This window comes from Equus asinus, chromosome 6, assembly GCF_041296235.1.
Source record: "Equus asinus isolate D_3611 breed Donkey chromosome 6, EquAss-T2T_v2, whole genome shotgun sequence".
NCBI classification, from domain to species: domain Eukaryota; kingdom Metazoa; phylum Chordata; class Mammalia; order Perissodactyla; family Equidae; genus Equus; species Equus asinus.
This window is the reverse complement of record NC_091795.1, coordinates 41,813,699-41,837,279: the sequence shown is the minus strand read 5'-3', so window position 1 is coordinate 41,837,279 and position 23,581 is coordinate 41,813,699. Positions and strand designations below refer to the sequence as shown.

Genomic DNA, 23,581 nt, shown 5'->3' with positions numbered 1-23,581 from the left:
TGTGCAGTTTCCTGCTTTCCCTCCAGCCCAGCTGCCAGGTGGATGGAGGTTTCATTAAGCTCTTTATCAGAGACCAACTGCACATCAGCAGCTTCCTCTGAAAGGGAACGTCGCTCTGAGAAATATTTATTTGCCTCATAAATGCAGGTTTATAGGTTTGCTATCTAAACTTTTCACCTCTGAGACTATGTTGGTAAAGAGAAAAAGAAAGACAGGCAGGCTTAAGGCTCTCCCATTGTCATCAGCTGGTGCCTGGAGGGAATCTCCCAGATAAAAATGCCAATACCAAGCATTTCTTTATGTCAGAGACCATTCTGTAAGGCCCTTTCTCATTGATGACAGCATCTATCCTGCTGCAGGGGGCAGACAGAAAACCCATTACCACCACACTGGGTGATAACCATACTGTACACACATGTTCAAGGGAAGGACCGGAGGCCTCTGCCTGGGCTGACCCCTTGTTAGGGTAGGCAGGCTGGTGTGTGTTTTGGATGGAGCTGCTGCCACAGATGTGATAAGAGAAGGAGGCAGGAGCCATGGGCCAGTGTTCATTTTCTTTCAGCATATTGTGATTTGTTAATGGCTCCTAGGAAGGTAGATTAGGGACCATTTCATTGAGTTTTTAAACTATCCTCCCTCTCTTGCCAAAATGAGTACATAGTTTAAAAACACCCCTGCAAAGATACCATAGATTGAAGACAGTATTAACAATGTAAGTATAAGCAAACATCAAGAAAAGGCAGAGCTCATAAATCTCTGTAGCATGTGTAAGCTCTTTATCATCCACATAATAAAGAAAAAACAATGATGAACTAATCAGACTTGATAAGGCAGTCCTCCAAATTTGAAATATCAAAAAGGCAATTTAAAATATGATTTGTATCCACTATCGTGAATAATGAACTTTACTTAAACCTAAGTACATATTGTGTGTTGAAATATCAATGATAGTTATATGTGTGTACACTCACGTGGGCATCCGCACAAGCAGACTTTCAAATGTAATGATAACGTTCTGTCTCTTAAACTGCAGTGGGGAGGCAGGTGTGTGGGGCTATCTTTTTGTAGTTATTCAGTCTCTAATTATAATTTGTTAATAAATTGTTATACAGATAAATATATTAGGAGTGGGTCCTCAAGACTCTTTTGCCAATAGTGGTGGTCAATCAAAAAAGTCTGGCAACACTGGTTAGATAACTTGTAGAAAAAACTATCATAAATTCAAAATGAAAATGGTTTGGGTTCTCTTTTATAAATGGATAAATTAAGAAATATTAGTTGTAGAAAATCTCTTCTTGCCTTATATGAGTCGTTACAGATTATAGCCCAGGAACTTCATGATAGGCATAAGAAAAAATATCTAACCTTAAAGGACAGTAAAGCAGGGAATGTCCTTATACCCTGGATAAGTTTAGAATAAGCAAGAATCTCAAGGCCTAGGAAATATGCTTGGGTCTGGACAAAAGGCTCAGTACTAGATAGCTAACTTCTTAGGACCCATAGCCCAGTCAGATATGCATTTAAAATCTATTTTGTTCTCGGTTTGAGGGGCTGGAGATTGAATAAAACTGCAACTCAGATTCCACTGTCAAATTTTGGAACTAATCAATAGATAATGAAAGAGGTATTAGATGATAAGCGGTTCTCAACCACCAAGGGATCCTTTTTGTTTGTTTGTTTTCCCTTCAAATTTCACAAGGGTTCTGCCTCCCAAAGATTGTGTTAAGTAAAGACTAGTTCCTGGGAAGGCCACAGTCTCAGCCCCATGGGGTTGGTCTATTTGCTCTTTCCCTTTTAAGTTAATTTTTTTCTTTCAATTTTATTTTCCTAATTATATTTTACGTATCACTTTAATGAGCCACCTTAAGGCCACCCAAGGAGATAGGTGGGATTAAACAAATTTGATAAAAAGTGCTATTGAGCATGGCATCTGCCCTTGAGAACCAAATGCAGGGCCTAGGCAGTGAGCACAGTATGCGTTCAGAGCAAGGAAAGATTGGAAAGTTCTAGTCTTTCAAAAAGATGGGCATGATTTAGACTGAACAAAGAGAATGGATGGAATTTCAAACAGAGAGACTGGTGGAAGTCAAAGTACAAAAACAGGAGTAGCTGAGATGTGTTCAAGGAAAGAAGAAATTGGACGTTTCTTGAACACCTACTACATGACAGATACTGGGCTAGGTATTTAACTCATCTATTTCATTTAATCCCTAGGAAAATCAATACCCTAAGAGGGATGTACCTCCATTTTACAGATGAAGAAATGAAGACCTAAAAGGATTAAAAGAATGGACAAAAAGGAACACATTTAGTAAGTGATAAAGTCAGGACTTAGACCCGGGATGGTCTCACTCCCCAAACTGGGCTTTTCCCTCTCTTCCCTTTCAGGCCTCTCTCAAAAGCCAACTGATACACAATTTGGATGAGCAGAGGTGGCATGTAAAGGAAGAGCAGTGGGAAGGTTGAAGATGCAGTAGTTGAGTTAGACTGAGAAGAGCATTGACTGCTAATCTAAGGATGTTATGGAGGGTGGTAACATTTCACTAGCAATTCATTAGTAAGATAAATTTGGCAGTAGCATACAAGATGGTCTTGAGAATTTTTTCTGGCAGGAAGAACTGACGTAATGAGGATCTAGACTTGGATGGCAGCAAAAGGATGAGAGAGGAAAGACAGCCACTGTATCAGGTCCATCTGAAGGATGTGAAGGCTGACTGAGTGTTGGAGGGAGACAGGGAAGCGTAAAAAATGATCACAGGGCAGAGTTTGCAAAATCAGTTGCCTCCAGGGACCAGGCAAGTAATACAAATGAATGAATCAGACAGGTGCTCCCCATCACTGTTCTCATTCCAAACAAAGGCAGATGAATTAATACATCTTTCAGTTCTCATACCTGCCTTTTCCATAAGCTATGGAGGTGGTGGATAGATATGTCTTGCTTTTCTCTTTGTCTTTGCTCACTGCAAATTTTATAGGAAGAGGGTAAGGCTGGCCAGGGGCCTATGGCAGGTTTCAATGTGACCAAAGTCAGTTAAGGCTAAGTTAAACAGTGAAATCTTAGAAATTACTTAAACCCTAGGAGCCTCGTCTCCACCTCCATTTCCAACCTCTCCTGACCCCTATCACCATGAGCATCCTTCCTTTTCTTTCAGAATCTCCCTCTAAAATTGTCCTTCTAAATCTGTCACAAGATTACTTCTCAGAATCCTCCTCTGAGGGAGTAAGAGTCCTACATGGAACAATTTTTGCTTGAATTCTGCCTGGCATTTTAAAAACACTCCGGACCCTAAACCTTTCCAGTTTGTTCTATATTATCTGTCTCTGAATTAGTAAACATATCTTTAGTCATCCTTCTTTCCTTTGCTGGCTTTAGATGCATTCTTTTGGCTTCTGAAAGGTTTTCAGACTCCCCAAACAGAAGAGAGAAGATCAGCATTGTAGCCCTGGATCTGTCATCAGCAGTCGGTCCTACTACTCAGTAGGAGTCCTCTAAACATTACTTTTACCGATGACTGGATGACAGCTAATGTCTCTTCCAGCTCTAAGACTCTAAATCTAGAGAATTCCTTACTAGGGAGTGAACAGCAATGAGATAGGGTAGCTCTCATCACTTAGCAGGAATGAGGCTGCTAAAATGGCAGACTGTGAGGAATCACAGAGAACAGCACCATTACTTCATCTTACAGAGAAGGAAATTGAGGTCCAGAAAGATTCATTTATCATATGCAAAGCAACTATGAATGGGGCTGGGGTTGGAACACAAGCCCTTGACTTCTAGTCCACTTTTCTTTCTACTACGTGGTGCAGTTTAATCAGCTGGTGAAGAACAAAAATCTATGAGAACAGAATACAGGTCAGACTCCTAGAGATGGGAGGCAGAAGAAAAGGGAGTGGGGTTTTTTTGGTAATTAAAAAATAAAGTAAAAAAGAATATAAAATCCACCTTACCCCTAGTGAACAAATGTTAATGGTTTGTCTAATTTACTTCAGATCCTCCCTTTGTTTTAAAAGAATAAAGCATCATAAATAAAGGAGAAACCTCCCTCCCTTCCTCTGACCCCTTTGCCTTCCTAGAAGAGACTTTTGTCATGATTTTGTTATGTATCCCCTATATATTTTTATGATTTTAATAGACAATAAACATTAATAGACAATACGTGGCAATGTTTTGTGTTTTAGTTTAATATATATTATAATATTGTACACATTGTACAACTTGCTTTTTTCATTCACTATTATTTCAAGATGTAGCCATGTTGATCCATGTAAACCTGATTCATTGATTTTAACCACTAAATAGTATTCTCCACTGTGTAAGCATATTTAAATATACTACAATACATTGAAATATATTTATCAATGCATTTAATGATGGGAATTTGTACAACTGTGTTTCTGGCTGACGGGAATCTCTGGAGCGCTTGCCTGTACCCAGGGAGTAGGCAGCACGCTAGATGAATATGGTGAGAAAGGAGAATCAGTCAATCTTTACCACCAGACATATCTGAAATGATGTAAAAATGTCAGGCCACTTAGTGAGCCAACTTAAATACCCCCTGAATTTGATACCATAGCAAGTGGCACAAAGAAAACTCAGATGACTACTCCAGGCCAAGACTGTTATTGAGATAACTGAAAGGAAATCCACCTGTCCTTGGGACAGAACATGCAAAGGAATAAATAAGGAAGCGCAGTAAACCTGAGGTCATTAAGCCCACTCTGACCAGAATTAAGATAAACACAAAATAGTTCTTCTCTGAATAGTAATTTCAGGAAGTTACATCCCCATTTCTCAGCCTGTGTGAATGGATCAGGAAGCTTCTAGACGATTCTCAAAGGTACATGAGATTGACCTGGGATAGTAGAGAGAGGCAAGTTCTGCTTCCATAGCTGTTATCCTCTATTTCCTTGAACTGGATTGTCTCAAAATTGCCAAGGAGCACCTAAATGTCCATTAGCTACTGTTGAGTTGAGTGGGAAGGAAAAATTAGGAGAAGAAAGAAACCTCCTTGTGGGAGAGTTTGGTATCATTCTCAGAGATCCGAGAATGGAAAGGTTTCTTCTCTTATTCTGCATAGACAAGCCCAATCTTCTAACTTCTTGTATGGCCAGAGAATAAGGTCTTTAGTCTTTGATGGCATGAGAGCCTTTATTCGACACTAGGTCTTTGCGTTTATTATCTCTGGGTTATAGTGTGGCTTGTTGTGAGGTCTCAAACGAATCATTATAATTTTCTGACTCAGTTTCTCAATCAGTTATGTGAATTTGTTAAAAACTTGCTCCACTTTATTGCATAAGGGTATAAAAAGAGATATAGTAAGTGAAAGCACTTGAAAATTTCACATTGTTATGACAGTTAATAACACTGTTATCACAGGGTATCAATATTATTTAAAGAGATTTTTAAAAAGCAACTAAACATTACGTCTTGTGAACTTTAAAGCAACAAAAATTGACTTTTGCTTCAATGTAATGTAGACCGAAGTCCGTGGCTCTCATTCAAGCTACAACTTCTTTCTCCTGACCCCAGAGCCATCATGTCCATATTCTCTGTGAGCCAGGGGTAGATGGACAGTCTCCAGATTAGCATTTGTCCAGATGGGTTGTTCCCTGAAAGCAGAGTTCCTTCAAAGACCTTAACATAAGCAGTGGTTTTTTGGATGGGACCACCCCAGTTTAAATATCATGAGCATGCTGAGGGAAAAATAATCTCTTCTTTTACCTGAGATCTCTCCCATGGCTACAAGAAAATCACTCAAAAGTAGACAGCACGGTGCATTGGCAAATCACCATCGTGCTGTCACCCCTTGACTAGTCCTCTCTATCTGGCAGTAAGCCTCATTCCTGCCTTGCAGGTGGCCCTTTAGCAGCTAATTTTTCCCAACACCTTCCCCTGACCCCTTTATGGATCTCAAAAATAAACACTTTACAACATTGGAGTGTTGGGGCTGGAGTCAAAGGGTAGGGGGTTTAGGAGATCTTCAGAGTTATAAAGAGGAGTGGGGTTTGGGCAAATCCAAGTCAGTCTGCCATGAGCTGCAGTCAGATCAGAATTTTCATTGTTTCTCATTATGTGCCCCTGGGCAAGACACTAACCTCTCTTTAAAGTGGGAATGATACTTAGGCAAAGCGCTCAGCATGGTGCCTGTCACAAAGTAAATGCTCAGCAAATTTTAGTTATGATGGATGGTGACGAGATGATGATGATGACAAAGAAGAAGAAAATGACAATGAAGCTGACCTTCACATTTCTGCCTTTGCAACTTACTCATGCTGTTCTCTGATTTAGAATGCTTCCCTTTTCTCTTTGTTCTATCCAGATTCTTCCCATTCTAAAGAGACCCTTAAGAAACCTTCAATCAGCTCCAGGCACAATACCTCATTTGGTAGTATCAAGGCCTATCTTAAACTCCTAATTATTTCCTTTGTCTTACCTCCTCAGGGAGATTATAAGCTCCTAAGAGCAGGTCTATCTTTTTCTCTGCAGGTTGGGCTCACATTAGCTATGAAATATTCAAGTATAGTCAAGGTTTCCATTTCCTGGTCACAGAGCAGTACCAAGCACAGTATAAAGAGAATTTCCCAGCTGAAGGCCCTGTCTTCTTGGCTCCTCAATACCTCAGACTTTCTTTACCACATCACAATACTAAAATGCTCCTACGTAGGCTGAAGAGGGGAAAAGCCCACATTCCCTAAATACTCTTCAAATAAGTAAGGGGTTCTAGAAGCTGGTTTGAATTTAATACTTGCTACAGATAATTCACTAAGCAATTGCTCCTGCTTTGGATTATGGGAGTACTAATTATACTCCCAAGAGGGTTGCTGAGGTATGTTCCCCAAGCATGTTTGTTCTGGCCCAGAGGTTCTGGACTGCCACGGAATTGAGTATATGGGAAGTGAGGGTTAGCCAAAAAAATCAAGTGGCTACTGCTCTTCTGTAAACTGTTGATGCTCATGCTGTAGGCCCCGAAAGTGCCCAGACATACTGCCTCTATAAGCCTCTGGAATTCTCTGGCCTGGAGGCATCTCTGCAAATGGGATGGAAAACAAAGCACAGTGGAGGGGAATGGAAGGGAACTTCTAACATTGTTCTATCCACAAGCTGTCTTCAGCTTTCTCTGGATACCGGCAAAGTCCTTCTGCTTTATCCTCCTACGTCTAAGGCCAGATGATAGGTACTCTCGCCTTTCAGCCTATAAGCACCTTACGGGCTTGTCTCTGTCTTCTCAGTGTTTAGCACTGTGTGGTAGGACAGAAAAGAAGCTCAATAACAGTGCACTCACTGACTGATGGTTGTGAAAAAGCATCGTAGGAGGCCAGTGTCCTGGAAGGCCCTGCACGCATCACAGCAACTATCTCTGCCTGAGTTCTCCTCTAGGGCCTCCCCTTGGACTCCTTGCAGTTCTCTGGGGCACCAGAGCCTGCCTCCAGAAGGTGCTAGTCTCTGCTTTCTGCTGGTGTTTCTTATGCTCTCCAAAAGGCGAAGAATGCGTGGAAAGGCTCAGCCACAGGATATTGGACTGTTTACAGTTGGCCAAGCCAAGATTAGCGTGAGCACAACACATGCCAAGTTCATTGGAAGTTACATTTTCCCTTTGTTTACACATTAAAGGGGAGAAGACCAGAAGAAAAAAAAAAGCAGGTGACCTCCTGTTAACCTCACCCGTCTGCAAGAGGCTGCTGCCCTCACCTCTGAATGAACTTTCAGATTATCTCAGACAAGATTCACCTTGCGCTGAACTTGTACGCCTGCTCTGAAGCCCCCAGTCACGTAGCTGTGATTAAACATTACAGAGTGGCCATAAATTTACAGAAGTATTATTGTGGCTTGCTTTCCTCTTTCTTCTTTGGGAGAGGAAGAGAGCAATGGGTTTAGGGTGGGGGGAGTTAAAGAAAGGGAAACTCGTAGTCAAACAAACAGTTCCTTTTCACAGCTCTGAACAAAAGAGAAAACATTGCATAGGTGTCCCAGAAAGAAGGAGAAAGAAATGTGGCCATGTGAGAGAAATTAAAGCTTTAGCAGACTTCAAAAGCCCAAAACTCAACAGAATAGCTGAGATGCTCCTGGTCCCATTTCCAGGCAATCTGAAAGTTTGCAGGTGACAAACAAACCTGTTCTGCCCCTGCTCCTGGCTTGTCTTGAAGGGTCCCTGAAGAAATACTTCTGCCTGAGAGAGAGAGATGCTCTCACAGTATGGGACAAACTGACAGGGCAGCAGTCAGGGGAAAGAAAGCTGCAAGGAAATACAGTTCGTTTTGTTCTTTGAGCTGCTGTGAGAGATGAGGACACCCTAACATCTGGGACATTTAAATGGAGAGTGGACAAAGATTAGACCATATTCTGAAGGAAACACCCTGAAGCTGGACTCGGGAGACTGACCAGATGACCTAAGAACATTTATTTGTATGATTCACTATTTTATGCTTAAAGTAGGAAAAAAATGGATATTCCACTGAAGTAAAGTTTGCTAAATCCACTAGGATTCCAAAGCCAAGATACGCCTGCAAAAGGCCTGTGCTGACCATTAAACAATGAGACCTCTATAACCAGAAAAGGCCACAGAGTGCTCTATTTGATCCAAAAGAATTGTAAAAAGTGGTCAGGAAGCCCAGACTGAGGTGATAGGCTCTGGCCAGAAAAGCCACCTTTGGAAAGGAGTTATTCTGTCTCTGGTTACCCTATGGCAGTGACGGGGGTGCTAAAGAGCCTCATTGTTTCTACAGTTGGCAAGGCCTTGTCCATTAAAGCAGCAAAGCTCAGGGTGCATCACATGAAGAAAGCAGCTGACGGCTTAGCTCATTCCTACTCTCAGCAAGATCTCTTGCTGCTTGTAAGAATCAGCCAGGAGACAGAAAATAGGCCTGTGGAAATGCTCAGGCATTGCCTCTGACACACAGAGGGGAGCGGGGAAGTGAAATGGTCATGGAGCCAGGACAGTATGGGGATATTTAAGTTTGGTATGGGAGTTCTGAAGTCAACCTCCGGTCCCAGGGGGCAAGCTCTGTTCAAAGCTCTAGTCTAGACTTGGAGAAGAGAGAGAATGGGCTCCTGCCTCTTACTGTGAGTTCTGTTTGGTGGTGAGTCCAGGAGTCTGAACATATGGAGGCTCAGATATGAGAATCATGGGAAAGATGAGAGAGCAAGCAGAGGGGTATACTAAGCTGCCAGTTGGAAACCAGGCAAACAATCATACAACAAATTGGTACCAGCCAAGGGCAATGAGACAGACTCAACAGGGCAGCTAGGAACTAGGAAGGCATATACAAGAGGAAGAAAGGCAAATATGTGCCAAGAACCAGAAAATAGGAGATTAGATTGTTGGGAGGAAACTTGGTGGTGGGGTGGGGAGCATAATAAAAGTTACATTTGAAAGCTGAAATTGGGCCAGGCATTATATTAAATGCTTTATTGGCACTGTCTCATTTTATATTATTCTAAGAGGAAGATATTATTACCATGCCCATTTTAAAGATAAAGACATTGAGGCACAGGGCAATTAAGCAACTGCTCCAAAGCACACTGCTAATAAGCAAGGAAGTCACAGTGTTGAAAGCAGGACTATCTGATTCAGTGGATCTTTCAACGAGAGTAGAAGCTCAGAAGCAGAGGATTAAGGAAACCTACAAAAGTTCACGTTGGTCAGATTGAATGAAATGTCCTCCTCCTTTTCCTACCATCCTTCAAGACCTTGCTTAAGTCCTAATCTCCTCAAGGAAACCGTGAGTACTACCATCAGCTTCTTAGATTTATCCCTTCTCTGAACTCCATTTGCACTTACTGTTTATGGTGCACAGGAAGCACTGTATCACATATTTTCCTATTCTTCCAACTGTTTGTGCCTCACAACTGAACAGTTGATGATGTCAGTAAACCAGTGTTGATATAGAGAGAAGGCTAAGTGTTTTATGTTTGTACCTCCCAGAATAGAAAGTCAATTCTTTGAGGTCTGAGATCCACAATGCCTGATACATTAAGGGAGACACAATGGGACCTCAATACATTTGTGACTAAGCCCCCCAAAACCAAGAAAAAGCTCTCAATGTGCAAAATAATGAAACATTTTATAATGAAGAGAATTGTTCATTAGTGGAACGTGCTGAAGTGAAGGGATACATATGTGAGAGCAGAATGAGCCCTACTTCTTTTGTATATAATTTTTCCCCAAGTGATGTAGCTTTATTGTGTATTTCTTTATAAAAACAATATATGCTGTTTGCAAAGAAAAAAAAATTTAAGAAAAATTTAACTCAAAAATGCATAATGGGAAAACTATCATCCATCTCATCTCTTAGGGACAGTAACTGTCAGTGATTTGGGATCTAGCCTTAAAGACTTTCTTCCCACCAAAAATAGAGCAAATTATTCATATTTTCAAAAGCTGATTTTCTTCTCTCCACTAATATAGCACAGACATTTTTACATGTAAACACATACAGATGAACTTAATCATTTTTAGACTCAGTAGTATCTATTTTTAATGACTATACACCATACTAAATAGAACAAATCCCTCACTGATGAGTATTTTGGGGTTTTTTCCCCCAATCTTTTCCTATATTACCTGATGCCTTGATGAAATACTTGACTATGCATCTTTGTGCATTTCTTCAATTGTTTCCTTAGGAAACAACATAAGTTACAATATAGTACAGTGGTTAAAAGTGTCAACTCTGGATCTACACAGCCTAAGTTAGATTCCTGGCTCTTCTACTTACCAGCTTTGTGACCTTAGGTAAGTTATGTAACTTCTCTCTAATCCAGTTTCATTATTTATATAATGGGGATAATAGCAGTACATGTATCATAGGGTTGCTGTGTGGATTGAATGAATTAATTCAAGCAAGGCACTTCTAAGTGCCTTTCACACAGTAAATGCATGACAAATGTTAGCCATGATGATACTGATGATGATGATTGATGATAAATTCCTAGAAGCAGAATTCTCGGTCAAAGCTTTTGATACCCATTGATAAACTGCCTTCCAGAACGGTGTATCAATTTACTCTCCCATTTGCAGGTATCAGAGTGTTTTTGAATGCAAACACCTGAACACAGCCTAGAGGAACATCTTTCAGAAATACTAGAGGGGTTATCTCACTAAACAAAAAGCTTTATGGGGGCTGGCCCCATGGCTGAGTGGTTAAGTTCACGCACTGCTTCAGCGGCCCAGGGTTTCACTGGTTCGGATCCTGGGTGTGGACCTAGCACTGCTCATCAGGCCATGCTGAGGCGGCGTCCCACATAGCACAACTAGAAGGACTTACAACTAGAATACACAACTATGTACTGGGGGGCTTTGGGGAGAAGAAGAGAGAGAGAGAGAGAGAGAAAAGGAAGGAAGGGGAGACTGGCAACAGATGTTAGCTCAGGGCCAGTCTTAAAAAAAAAAACAAAAAAAAAGCTTTAGGTTTGTCATCTTGAGGATCCCTTTCTACCATAAAATCCTGTGCTTCCTCGCCCTACTCCTAAATTACATAAATGTAATGAAAATCACGAGAACATGTTGAAAATATCTGGAACACTTTGGAAGGAGAGTGCTAACTTGCATAGTTAGCTAGTGCTTTATAATTTGCAAAATGTTTTCAAGTATATTCTCATTCTGTGGTACAGACACTACTTACCTTATTGGTTATTAAAACTCATGCTTTCCAACTGAGACAATTCAGAGATGCTTAGGTTACAAAATAACCAAAGGGATGCCAGGTCTCATCTTAACTCTTTTCTAGATTCTAAGACCCAGCCTTGTACCTTGGAACAAAATAGGCCCCGGGTGCCTGCCCCCTTCACCTTACCACCCCCAGATCAAAAGCTCTCTAAGGTTCTCTTATCTTCCACTCTCACTATCCAAGCATTCAGAAGCCTCTTCTCTTTGTATTTTAACCTTGCAACCACAGCTATTTCTCTCTACTTCTAGTAACTCTTGTATCAAATGAACAGAGGCAAGGAATTAAAGATACAATCTTGATACCTGAAGAAGCTTGAAATATTTCAGTTTTCTTAGTTGTCTCTCACTTCTAACTTCATCGAATGACCAACCGTGGGACTGTGCCTGTGCGTTTACTAGAATTTAACAAATGAAACTTCCTTAGCTGTTTCTATCCTGCTGATCCCTGCTCCAATAAAATCTTTTTTCTTAGTTGTTCAGGTCTCTAAAGAAGCAAAGCTCGGCCTAGTGTCTTCAGGATCTCCCTATAATTTTCCATCTTAGCACCCTCCCTTGATAATAGGAAGTGTGAGTATTCCACTCTATTGGAAGTTATATGTGTTTTACCCAAAGACCCAGTGCAGACATATGCTCATAGCAGAAAAGAACAAGTGACTTATTTAAAAACTGGGCTCTAGTTACATTTCTGATCATTACAGCATGTGCTGAAGTAAAGGCTTATGTCTACATCAGAGAATGAGTGCTGTAACTGTGCCCTGAGAATTAAAACCAAGACGAGTGTACTGAAATATAATTGTGGGCATTTGAATACACTCTTACTTATCAATGGCCATAATCAAGGCAGTCCCTCTTTCTTAAAATATATGGTAGTTAATTTTGGTCTTCAGTAATGACATTTTTATATGGTTGCTCTTCCCATTCACATATGATGTGCCAAATGATGAAAAGATGCTGCTATGTATGGATTATGCAGGCATAAGTTTTTAAAAAACTACTGTAAATAGTAATGCTTCCTTTTGGTGGGTATCTGTGGCTGCCGCCTCCAGGGTGTGCTGTTCTTTTGGGTCCCAAACCTTTGCTTGCTATCAGCCTCCTCCCTAGTTCTCTCTGGTTTGTCTCTAGATATTGTTTTTTAGACATCTAATCGATCATCCTTTATTGAGTATCTTCTCTGCATTTCCCATTATGTGAAATGCTATGAGGATTACAAAGAAAGGAGAAAACACTACCCCTGCCCTCAAGGAGTCCACAACTTAGCTGGGGATCCAGACTAATATATTTAAGTCAATAAAACTACCATTTTTTATGGATGATATAGTGTTAACTTTCCATTAATGCTAAATAATATAAGCATACTGGTATGCAGTAAGGTACAGATCACGATAGAAGGTTTAGAAGAAAGAGTAGTGGACAGTGATAATATTTTGTTCATAGTGAATACCCATTTCCTAGAACAGCGCCTGACACATAATAGAAACCCAATAAATATTTATAGAATGAATTCCCCCCTCTCCTGACTTGCCATCTATTTCAAAGCTAAGGGACCAGGTGTTTTCCAGGACATCTACCTTCCCCAAAGGGCCCCTGAGTCATTACAATTTCCATAAGGTTGTGCAGTTTTCTGGCAGCCATCCCAGAGGGGGCTATGCCTCATCTAACAAGTCAGTATATGCTGCTTCTCTGGGGAGAGTGCCCATGGGAGTTTGGTGTGCACTTCTAATGAGACTGGGTTTTTTTAGTGGGTGGTAGGAAGCAGCAAGGTGGGGTACAGGTCTGTAGTGGTGAGGCCTGTTCCTCAGCAAAAGTCTGCACGCATCCCTGATACATGCCCTGCGGCTCTTACCTCTGTCAGTGGTCTGCTGCCCAGGAAAGGGCATTCAGCCATGAAATCTTTGGTATGACAGCTGGGTTACAAGAGAGCAACACTTGTTTACAAAGGCATTTCCTCAAAGTGTTTTCACTTAGCACTTATTTCAGGGTGCTGATTAGGAAAAAGAGACACAGGCTGAGTCAAAAGGCATCTGTAGAAGGGGAAAACACTACCTCTCACTCCCTCCAGGCAGCCACAGCTTCCTCTTGCCCGAGCTGATCCAGGAAAGGGTTAGCAGACTGACTTTCCTCCCTCTCCACCTGAAACGCGTCCTGTCCACACCAACTGCCTGGGCACCTGCAACCTCTAAGACTCATTCCTCAGAGGACCAGTTTACATGCCCCCTTGTGGAGATTCAGTTACAGATGTACTGACAGGTGATGCTGGAAAAAGTCATAATATTTCTGGACTCATTTTCCCCATCTATAAAATGAAGTTTTTGGGCTAATTGATTTCTAAGGGCCCTTTTCTAGCTCTGAAACTTAATCTTTAAATGTGTTGTATTCTCCAATGAGAGGCCGAGGTGAGAAAATGAGCCCTCCTCTCCTGCTAGAGCTGTACTGTCAGGGAAAGGAAAGCCTTTAGAGAAGTCAGGTACAAGGTCAGGACTAAGGTTGGGGCAGTTTTTTCCACACATGCATTCATTTTCTCACCTACTCATTAATGAAGACCTATAAAGAATGCCTACCATGTGCCCCAAGAGTGTAAAGCCATAACAGAAACAAAAACTTTGTCCTTGCTTAAGATGGAACATTATACCACACCCACCATAGGCTGGGTTTTATGGAGATTTTAATGAGGCACTAGGCATGACGAGGTTACTAGAAGGTGATGTGCAGAATTAGGAATGATTTTTAATCACACAACTCCCCACTTCTCACTGTAAATTTAGTATGTGGTCAGGACACATAATCTGGGATTACTATGAAACCAATATGTTTTGTTTTGTTAACCTCAGAGGCTGTGTGAAGAATTTAGAAGGTTGTATATTGGGTTTACCTGTTCCTTAGCTTTAGCTTTCTCTGCCATCCAGTGTGACCTTATGCTGTTTAAAGTTTTATCCCAGTGATTCTTAATGGTGGACTTTTCCCAAACCACAGAGCCCTTCACTGCCCTAATGAGTCTCTACCACTGATAGGAGTGTGTGCAATCCCTTAGGTGTGCTGAGGTGGAAAAAAAAAAAAAAAGAGGCTCCACTGCTTTGGAATATGCTGAGGGCCTTTCTTCCGTTGGCCCAAGAATGCTGTGTCACAATGAGTGCTGTTTCAACGGTGGCTGTCCTGCCTATGTTGGTGCCTCTCCTTCTGCACAGTTCCAGTTTCTCGGGGCAGGGCGGGCTGTTTTACGGCTTGTTGTAGAGGTTTGCTTTAACTACTAACATATCATAGGGATAAACCCAAGTTTCCAACACACATAGGAATAGAATAGCCTTAGAAAATAACAGCCCTATAAAAGTGGACCTGGAGTTGCTGGTACTGAGAGGGGATAAAAGAACAGAGTAATAAAAAAAAATTAAATGTCAGTATCGAGCATATTAACTGAACTGAAAATCCCTGTGTGGATAATAAAACACCTTCAACTTAATAATAATAAAAGTGCATTTGACTTAGATAATAATGGGAGAAATGAACCAAGAATTTGCATCTTGTTCCCTTCCAGGTTTTTCTTCACAACTTCTAATCTTACTTCAGAGAAACAGTGTTTAAGCCTATTGGATAATCAGCCTTTCAGGGATGTACAGAGGGTGATGACTCCCATATTCTCCATCTCCACTATAAAGTGAACAAAAAGCAGGAATACTAATTGCAGTACTTAATGCTGGAGTTAAATATGAAACATCATTTCAGAGGAGCGTGTGAGGCACTAGAAGGAGAGCCTTAGGTGGTACAGTCGATTGTGTTTCAAAAGATGGTTGTAACAATATCTCCCATCCCACGTGCTCTTTTGCAAAGTAACCTTTCCACTCCCCCATCAAGAGGTGAAGTCCTTTTCCCCTCCCTTTGAAACTGCGTTAGCCAACAGACTTGCTTTCACCAAAAGAACATGATGAGTGATGCTGTATATCTTCTGAGGCTGGGCCTTAAGAGATCACAGCTTCTGCTGTACCACTTGGAATATTCATTCTTGGAATCCAGTTGCCATGTAAAGAAGGCCAAGCTAGCCATGTGAAGAGGCAAAGAGAGGTCCCAAAATCCTAGACAACCCTGCCAAGGTGCCACACTTGTGAGCGAAGCCATCCTGGTACTCCAACCCCAGCCACCATCTGATTGCAACTTCATGAAAGACGTCAGCTAACATCATGTAAAGCAGAAGAACTGCCCAGCTGAGCCCTGGCCAAATTCCTGACCCACAGAATTGTGAACAAATAAAATGGTTGTTGATTAAAGTCATGAAATTTTGGGATAGCTTGTAAATGTAGCAAAAGATAATCAAAACAAGTGAAAACCCCCCTCCTAGATAAATTCTAGGAAGAGGTTAGATAGTTACTTGTTTGGGGAACTCAGGCAGAGACAGTTTGAGGCCTCAAACACACCCTTCTGGTTTTGACAATCCACGGAACATGGGGAAAGAGGAGGAATGAATTCTCTTGGAGTGTCTACAGTGAGTCTTGTCTGGACTTCTGGATGGCACTTCCTGATAGGAAGCCTTCAAGGGGAAACTGGTTTTACTCTGTTGGCTGTACCTCTTGGAAAAGAAACTCTTTATTCTCGCTCAAAAAGGGCTCCATCCAATGATGCTCCTTTGCCCACTACCCTCTGGAGCCCCTTCCTGCTGTGGATAATTAAAGTCAAGAACAAGTCATTTGTGTTCATATTGTCATTTGATATTATTGAGAATTGTTACTGGTGCCCAGGGCACAAGATGTGCTCTAAAGAATCCTCCCTGATGACTATTTGTTACCACACACCACTGCGGTAACCCAAGCCCCTTTTCAGTGTCTGCTTCTGGCCAAGATCCCCCAGCCACAACCCTGCTCCTATGGAATCATCTCTTCTATTTCCTTCCTGCTAGCCATACTTTCCACTCATCAGCTGATCTGCAGTTAGAATGCATCAGGCATGTGGAGAGGTGGCCAGTTGTAGGCTTCTTCCTTTAAGACCATATCAATGCCACTGACAGGAGGTTCCCACCTACCATAAAGGGATTGAGTTGATTTAAGGAACAGAAGCACAGGCTGAGAGCTCAGGAGAAGCTTTCCCAAAAGGTTTGGTTGAGGCTATGTTTCAGTATGTGAAAACTTTGCTTTGGGGTTGTGAACTCTTTAAAACAAACAGCTGAAGTCATTGTTAATGGGAGAGAGGATGATTCGCATAGCTTCTGTCAAGACTGACTGCTTTTAGGGAGGAAATACAGCAAACAGGGTTGGGCCTTTTCACAATGATCCATCTTTCAAAAGCACTAGTGAATGCCCTATCTCGTTAATCATAAGAGTCTCGCTTACATGAGAAATGGGGAACAAGAGCTACTCCTGAGGCCATTACATCTCTCCTCTTTCTGAAGAGCGAAAGAGGGCCAAATAATCTCATCTCGTTCCCATTTGCCTACTAAAGAACACCTCTCTGGGTAGTCTGGGCAAAGAAAGAAGGGATGGATATTCAAATTAGTAAGTCTTACTCTTTCATGTCTCTCCTCTGAGGTAAGATGTTAGGGAGGAGAAATTGTTTCATTCTGGGAATGCCCTGGGCTAGACGCAAGTTCCATCATGTCCCTTCGATTTACCACCCTACCATCACCCAGTAACCAAGAAGGTCAAAGCAGATGCATCTTCTGCCTCATATTACCACTCCAACATGTCTCACTCCCCTACCCAACATAATGCTCATTACCTAAACTTAACTTCCAAGAAAGAAACCATTATCCCAACATAAAAATGACCAAGGAAATCAAAGCAGAGTAAAAACTTCACAGGAAGGAACAGCTCTTGACCCTATGAGACAACCGGGCTTGTAAAACCAACTAGCCTGAAACCTAAAGACAGGCACCTTCAAGTAGACATAGGATATGAGCACTTGCTTACGTGGCACAGATGCTGGGTGCCAGGCGAGCTGGTAAGAAGCAGTCAGCTAAAAGTGTTAACAAATTGCTAAAGTCTGAGTGTGGACCAGTGTGAGAGTACAGCACCTCTGGGAGCAATATACATAAGAGAAATGTGCACCCATTAGGAGACTCTTCCTCACAGACCTTACTGTTCAAGAGACTGGGAGCAGAAGAGGAGGAGACCAGAGAAGGCTTCCTTGGTCGTATAGCAAGAGACATATAGCAGCCACTTCAGGAAAGAAACAAAGCCCTACCAAGGATGCTTCTACCCTTTCCCCACGACACAACAAAAGCCTTAAGCTGCTTGGGCAGCACTCAGGGCACCGGGGAAGATCTAGCGCAGCTTGGGAAAAGAAATAGGGAAAAACTTTGTATTCACGGAGGAGAGACAGAAAAAGGAGTAGGTCCAGATCATTAGAGATTTCTTACTCCTGAGGGAGGAACAGAATCACTGAGAATAGCAAACGTGAACACCTCCACCCCTCATCACCAAGCTAGCAAATAATGAACAACCAATTTCAGCAGTCAATTGCTGGAAGAGAGACACTCTGAGATGAAGCACAAAGCGAAGACCTAACACAAGGATGTTTACTCTTACCATTCTCTTCAACACTGTAGTGGAGGTTTCAGGCAATACAATAAGGCAAGTGAAAAAAGGGCTCACAGATTGGAAAGGAAGAAATAGCACTATTCAGATATGATAAGGTTGTCCATGTAGAAAATCTCCCAAAAACCTACAAAAAAGTTACTAATACTACTAAGTAAGTTTAGTATGATCACAGGATACAGTGTCACTATACAAAAAAATTTCATCCTAATGCTATATACTAGCAATAAACAATTGGAAATTGAACTAATTTTTTTTTTTTTGAGGAAGATTAGCCCTGAGCTAACATCTGCTGCCAATCTTCCTCTTTTTGCTGAGGAAGACTGGCCCTGAGCTAATATCCGTGCCCATCTTCCTCTACTTTGTATGTGGGACGCCTACCACAGCATGGCTTGCCAAGCAGTGCCATGTCTGCACCCAGGATCCGAACTGGCGAACCCCGGGCCGCCAAAGCAGAACGTGCACACTTAACTGCTGCACCAGCGGGCCAGCCCCTTAAGTAAATTTTTTAAAAAAGGATCATCTACAACAGCACCACAAACCATGAAATACTTGGGTGCCAGATCTGTATGCTGAAAACTACAAAATGATGAAAGAAATCAAAGAAGACCTAAACAAATGGAGAGATATACTATGTTCATGGATTGGAGGACTCAAGGTTGGAAAGATGTCAGATTTTCCCAAACTGATAGATTAAACACAATTCCAATTAAAGTTTCAGCAGAATATTTTTGGCAGAAATTGACAAGCTGATTCTAAAATTTATATAGAAAAGCAAAGAAACTAGAAAAGCCAAAATAATTTTGAAAAAAGAAGAACAAAGTTGGAGGATTCACACTACCTATTTTCAAAACTTACTATAATGCTACAGCAATCATGACAGAGCAGTATTAGTGAAATTACAGACATATAGATCAATAGACCAGAATAGAGGGTCCAGAAATAGACCCAGCACACACGTGTGGTCATTGGTTTTCAACAAAGGAGCAAAGGAAATTCAATGGAGAAAGGAGAACTTTGTCAACAAATGGTGCTGGAAGAATTGGACAGCCATTATATTAGTTTCCTGTGACTACTGCAACAAATTATCACAAACTGGGTGGCTTAAAACAACAGAAATTTACTTGTTTTCAGTTCTGTACACCAAAAGTCCAAAATCAAAAACTGTTTTCAAAGGTAACTTGAAGTTATTATCTGTTTTGTATGGTTATCAATTTAACATACAATTAGGTTAATTTATTTCTGTTTTGATGCAATTACTGAGCCTCCTTAATTTTTTCCCTTTTTGATTTAATTAAAAATTTAAAATTTTGAAATAATTACAAACTTACAGAGAAGTTGAAAGTACAGTACAAATAACTTTTTTTTTAATTTTCCTGAACCATTTGAGAGCAAACTGCCCATCCGATGTCCTACCTCTAGCAAATATTTTAGTGTATATGTCCTATAAACAGGAATATTATTCTACATAAGCAAAATACAACTATTGAAGTCAGGAAATTAATATTGATAAATTACTATCATCTAACCCTCAAATCCCATCCAAGTTTCACCACTTGTCTCACTGTCTTTTAGAACCAAAGGATCCAGTTGAGAATTACGAGTTGCATTTAGTTGTCGTCTCTTTAGTCTCTTTGAATCTGGAACAGTTCTTTGACTTTCATGACCTTGACACTTCTGAAGATTACAGAGCAGTTGCTTTACAGAATGTCTCTCAATTTGGATTTGTCTGATGTTTTACTGTGATTAGGTTCAGATGATTCATTTTTGGCAAGAATATTATACAAGTGATGTTGCCTTTTAAAAAAAATTTTTTGGGGGGCTAGCCCAGTGGCACAGCGGTTAAATGCGCACGTTCTGCTTCAGCAGCCCGGGGTTCGCCGGTGGGGATCCTGGGTGCAGACATGGCACCGCTTGGCAAGCCATGCTGTGTTACACAACCCACATATAAAGTAGAGGAAGGTGGGCACGGATGTTAGCTCAGGGCCAGGCTTCCTCAGCGAAAAGAGGAGGATTGGCAGCAGATGTTGGCTCAGGGCTAATATTCCTCAAAAAAAAAAGAAAAGAAAAAAATTTTTTTGGTGAGGAAGATTGGCCCTGAGCTAACATCTGTTGCCAATCTTCCTCTTTTTGCCTGAGGAAGATTGTTGATGAACTAAAATCTGTGCCCATCCTCCTCTATTTTGTATGTGGGATGCCACCACAGCATGGCCTGATGAGCAGTGTGTAGGTCCACAGCTGGGATCTGAACCTGCAAACCTTGGGGCTGCTGAAGCAGAGTGCATGAACCCAACCACTATGCCAGTGGGCCAGCCCTGTGATGTTGCTTTTTTCCTCATTGTATCCTATCAAGTGGCACATGATTTCAAATTGCCCTGTTACTGATGATGTTCACTTTGATCACTTGATTAAGTTGGTGTCTGCCACGCTTCTCCTCTGTAAGTGTCTATTTCCCCCTCTTAATAAGCATTTTATGGGGAGGTACTTTGAAACTCTGTAACTATCCCATTCCTCATCAAACTTTCAATTTATTTGTTTCTATCTGTGTATACCTGTGATTTCTTATCTTTTCAATATAATTTGTTACTATAATAATTTATTTTTGTGCTCAAATTATCCTCTATTCAGCCAGAGATGGCCCCTTCAAGCTGGCTTCTGTATCCTTTTGACATACCCCCATCATTCTTTGAGCACCTGATTTCTGGTACAAAAAGATCTTCTGGGCTCATCTTGCCCTTTCCCTGGAAACAGTCATTTGTTCAAAATGCCCTGGTTCTTTTTAGAGGAAAATTACATGAGAAGCCAAGACATAGCACTAGACATGCTTGCTCATTGCCATTGGGGTGTCACTGCTTCCAGACAAACTTAGGAAATATATGTATTACATATGATTCTACACATATATATTAACACACACATATTTACCTCTATATTTATCTATAAAAACCATGAGTTCACACTATAGGATTCTTTTGAGTTTTTTTCCTTTCCATATCTGTAAACCCCTTCTCTGACAGTTGGAAATTGGCTTCCATTATTTAATTATTTAATCAATCTTCCTTTATATAACGAGTCTCCTATCTCAGTTACTACCTTCTCCCTCATGTGGATGCCCTCCTTTTCCTGTCTGCTCTAATTCTCCTTTCTGGAGAGCTCTTCCATGTGCAAGCTTTCCTTATGCTACCCTTGCGCTCTGACTCCCCACGCCAGATTGCCCCTCCGAGAGTGCATTCTCCTTGACCTGCATGGCTCTGACACCTGGAGCAGGACTGGCCCCCTGCATGCATGCCCGCCTTACCCTGTGTCGGCTCTGACACCCCACGCTAGGGCACCTCTCTGTGGGATGCCCTCCTCACCCTGCTGGGCTCCGGTTCCTCATGCCAGGCCACCCTTCACACATAGACACCCTCCTAATTCCGCTCAGACTCTGACATCCCATGCCAGGCCATCCTGCTATAGAGATGCCTCTTCACCTTGAATTTTATTTTTTGAATATATAAATGCTTAAGGACTACCGGAAAATAAGAAGAATAATGGAAACTTCAGAGTTGACCAAATGTCTCAATTTTCAAAAAAGGGAAGAACATAGATGCTGAAAACGAAAATAAAAGAGACATCTCATACACTGTCACTGATATTCTCTGACATAGTAATTTCATTCCTGATAGTCTATACTAAATCATCTGAAATGCTAAAAAAAAGCCTTATATACCAAAATGATCACAATAGATTTATTTATAACTTAAAATAGACAACATCCAATAATAGCGGAGTGCTAATGTAATTTATAGTGCAGCCATGACAATTTTAATTATGTTTGCAAAAATATAAGAGAAATGTTCTTAAAATAGTCAGTATAGAAAAATCAGCATATAAAATTGAATATATAGTGTGAGCTCAATTATGCAAAAATACATATTAGTGAGGAAAGGAGATACACCAAAATATTTACAGTGATTATCTATGGGTGGCATGACAATGGGTAATTTTTTTTCCTTCTGAATTGTACCTTTCATATTTTCTAAATTTATTTAATGAGCATGTATCAGTTTTAAAATGGGAAAAATAAACGTTAAGACATTAATTAGCATCTATTTCCACAGCAGTGTAAGGAATATAAAGTTAAGTAAGGATAGATCCTGCTTTTAATGAGCTAATACTGTAGCAGCTACACATACTCGTGACCAAAGAATGAGTCTCTTCTTTATGGGAAGCTCATCGCCTTAGCAGCAAGCACAGAATGTCAGGAGTCATGAGGAAGGACACTGCCAGCTGACTAACAGCAGCAGGAGTGGCAGCAGCAGCAGCTACCATATTGAGTACCAACTATATGCCAAGTATTGTTCATGTATCTCCTTATTTACTCTTCAGTAGTTCTATTATTACTTTCTTTTTACAAATGAGGAAACTGAGGCACTGAAAGGTTAACTTATTCATGATCAGACAGCCAGCATGTGGCAGAGCCAGGATTTTGAATACAGGCAAGTGATTTCACAGACTAGTAGAGACTGGATGGTTTATAAAATAATGAACCCCCTAATCAAAGGGGTGAAATATGCTGCAGCACGGTGACCTCGCGTTCTTCTAACCTGGCAAAGATCGGACATGCACACACAATTCTATATATCAAGTAGAAAGCAATAACTGCCATCAGACAGCTATGGTTATGGGATCTTCGAGCAGGGAGAGAGGACTTCCATTTGACAGCGACATGGAGAATAATTCAGCAGACAGAGACTGGCAGCAGCGAGACCAATTAAGAAAAGTTGTAGTACTTGAGGTCAGGGAAGAAGGTGGCCTGCACTGAGGTGTCTCTCTCTTCTCCTACAGGCCTAGCTTTGTGGATTAAAGGTTTACACTGTGTGCTTCCCAGAAAATCCCACTATTATGCCTTATTTTCTCATTCTAGACCCGCCCTGGATAATACCAATATTTGCAGGTCAGGAGAAATTGAGGATTAAAAAACATTATGCAATTCTGGTACCTAAACTTCACAATCCCTCCGTCTTAGCTACTTTGTCTCCCTATTACTCCCTATGACAAATTACGATAAGGAACGAACACACAGTAAACACAGAAGAGGATCAAGAAGCCGAATTTTCTGAGTTGGTTTAGCATGGACCCCCAAGTTGGACTTCCAAACTCAGTGGTACAAAATGAGGCTATTGATTACCTCTGTTACATATGGTCCCTCAGCTACAAAAAGGTGCTGGTGTAAAAGGAGTGGGTATATTGAGAGCACTCACTGTGTGCAAGACTCACTATTCACCAAGCGCCTGCCAGCTGAGGAAGGAAAAGTCCTCCAATTGGGGAGCTTTTGCTCTAGCGGCCAAAACAACAGTCTTCCACCATAGGGTATTCCTTGTTCAAGGTAGGAGGGACGGACCCTGCCTTCAGGGG

The 23,581-nt window shown here is 41.2% G+C and overlaps 1 protein-coding gene across 5 annotated transcripts in view; it reads right to left on the bottom strand.

The window, feature by feature from the left end:
• Positions 1 to 23,581, bottom strand: part of EXOC6B (exocyst complex component 6B) — a 578,067-nt gene that overhangs the window by 18,626 nt on the left and 535,860 nt on the right. The gene's annotated exons all lie outside the window — the stretch shown is intronic.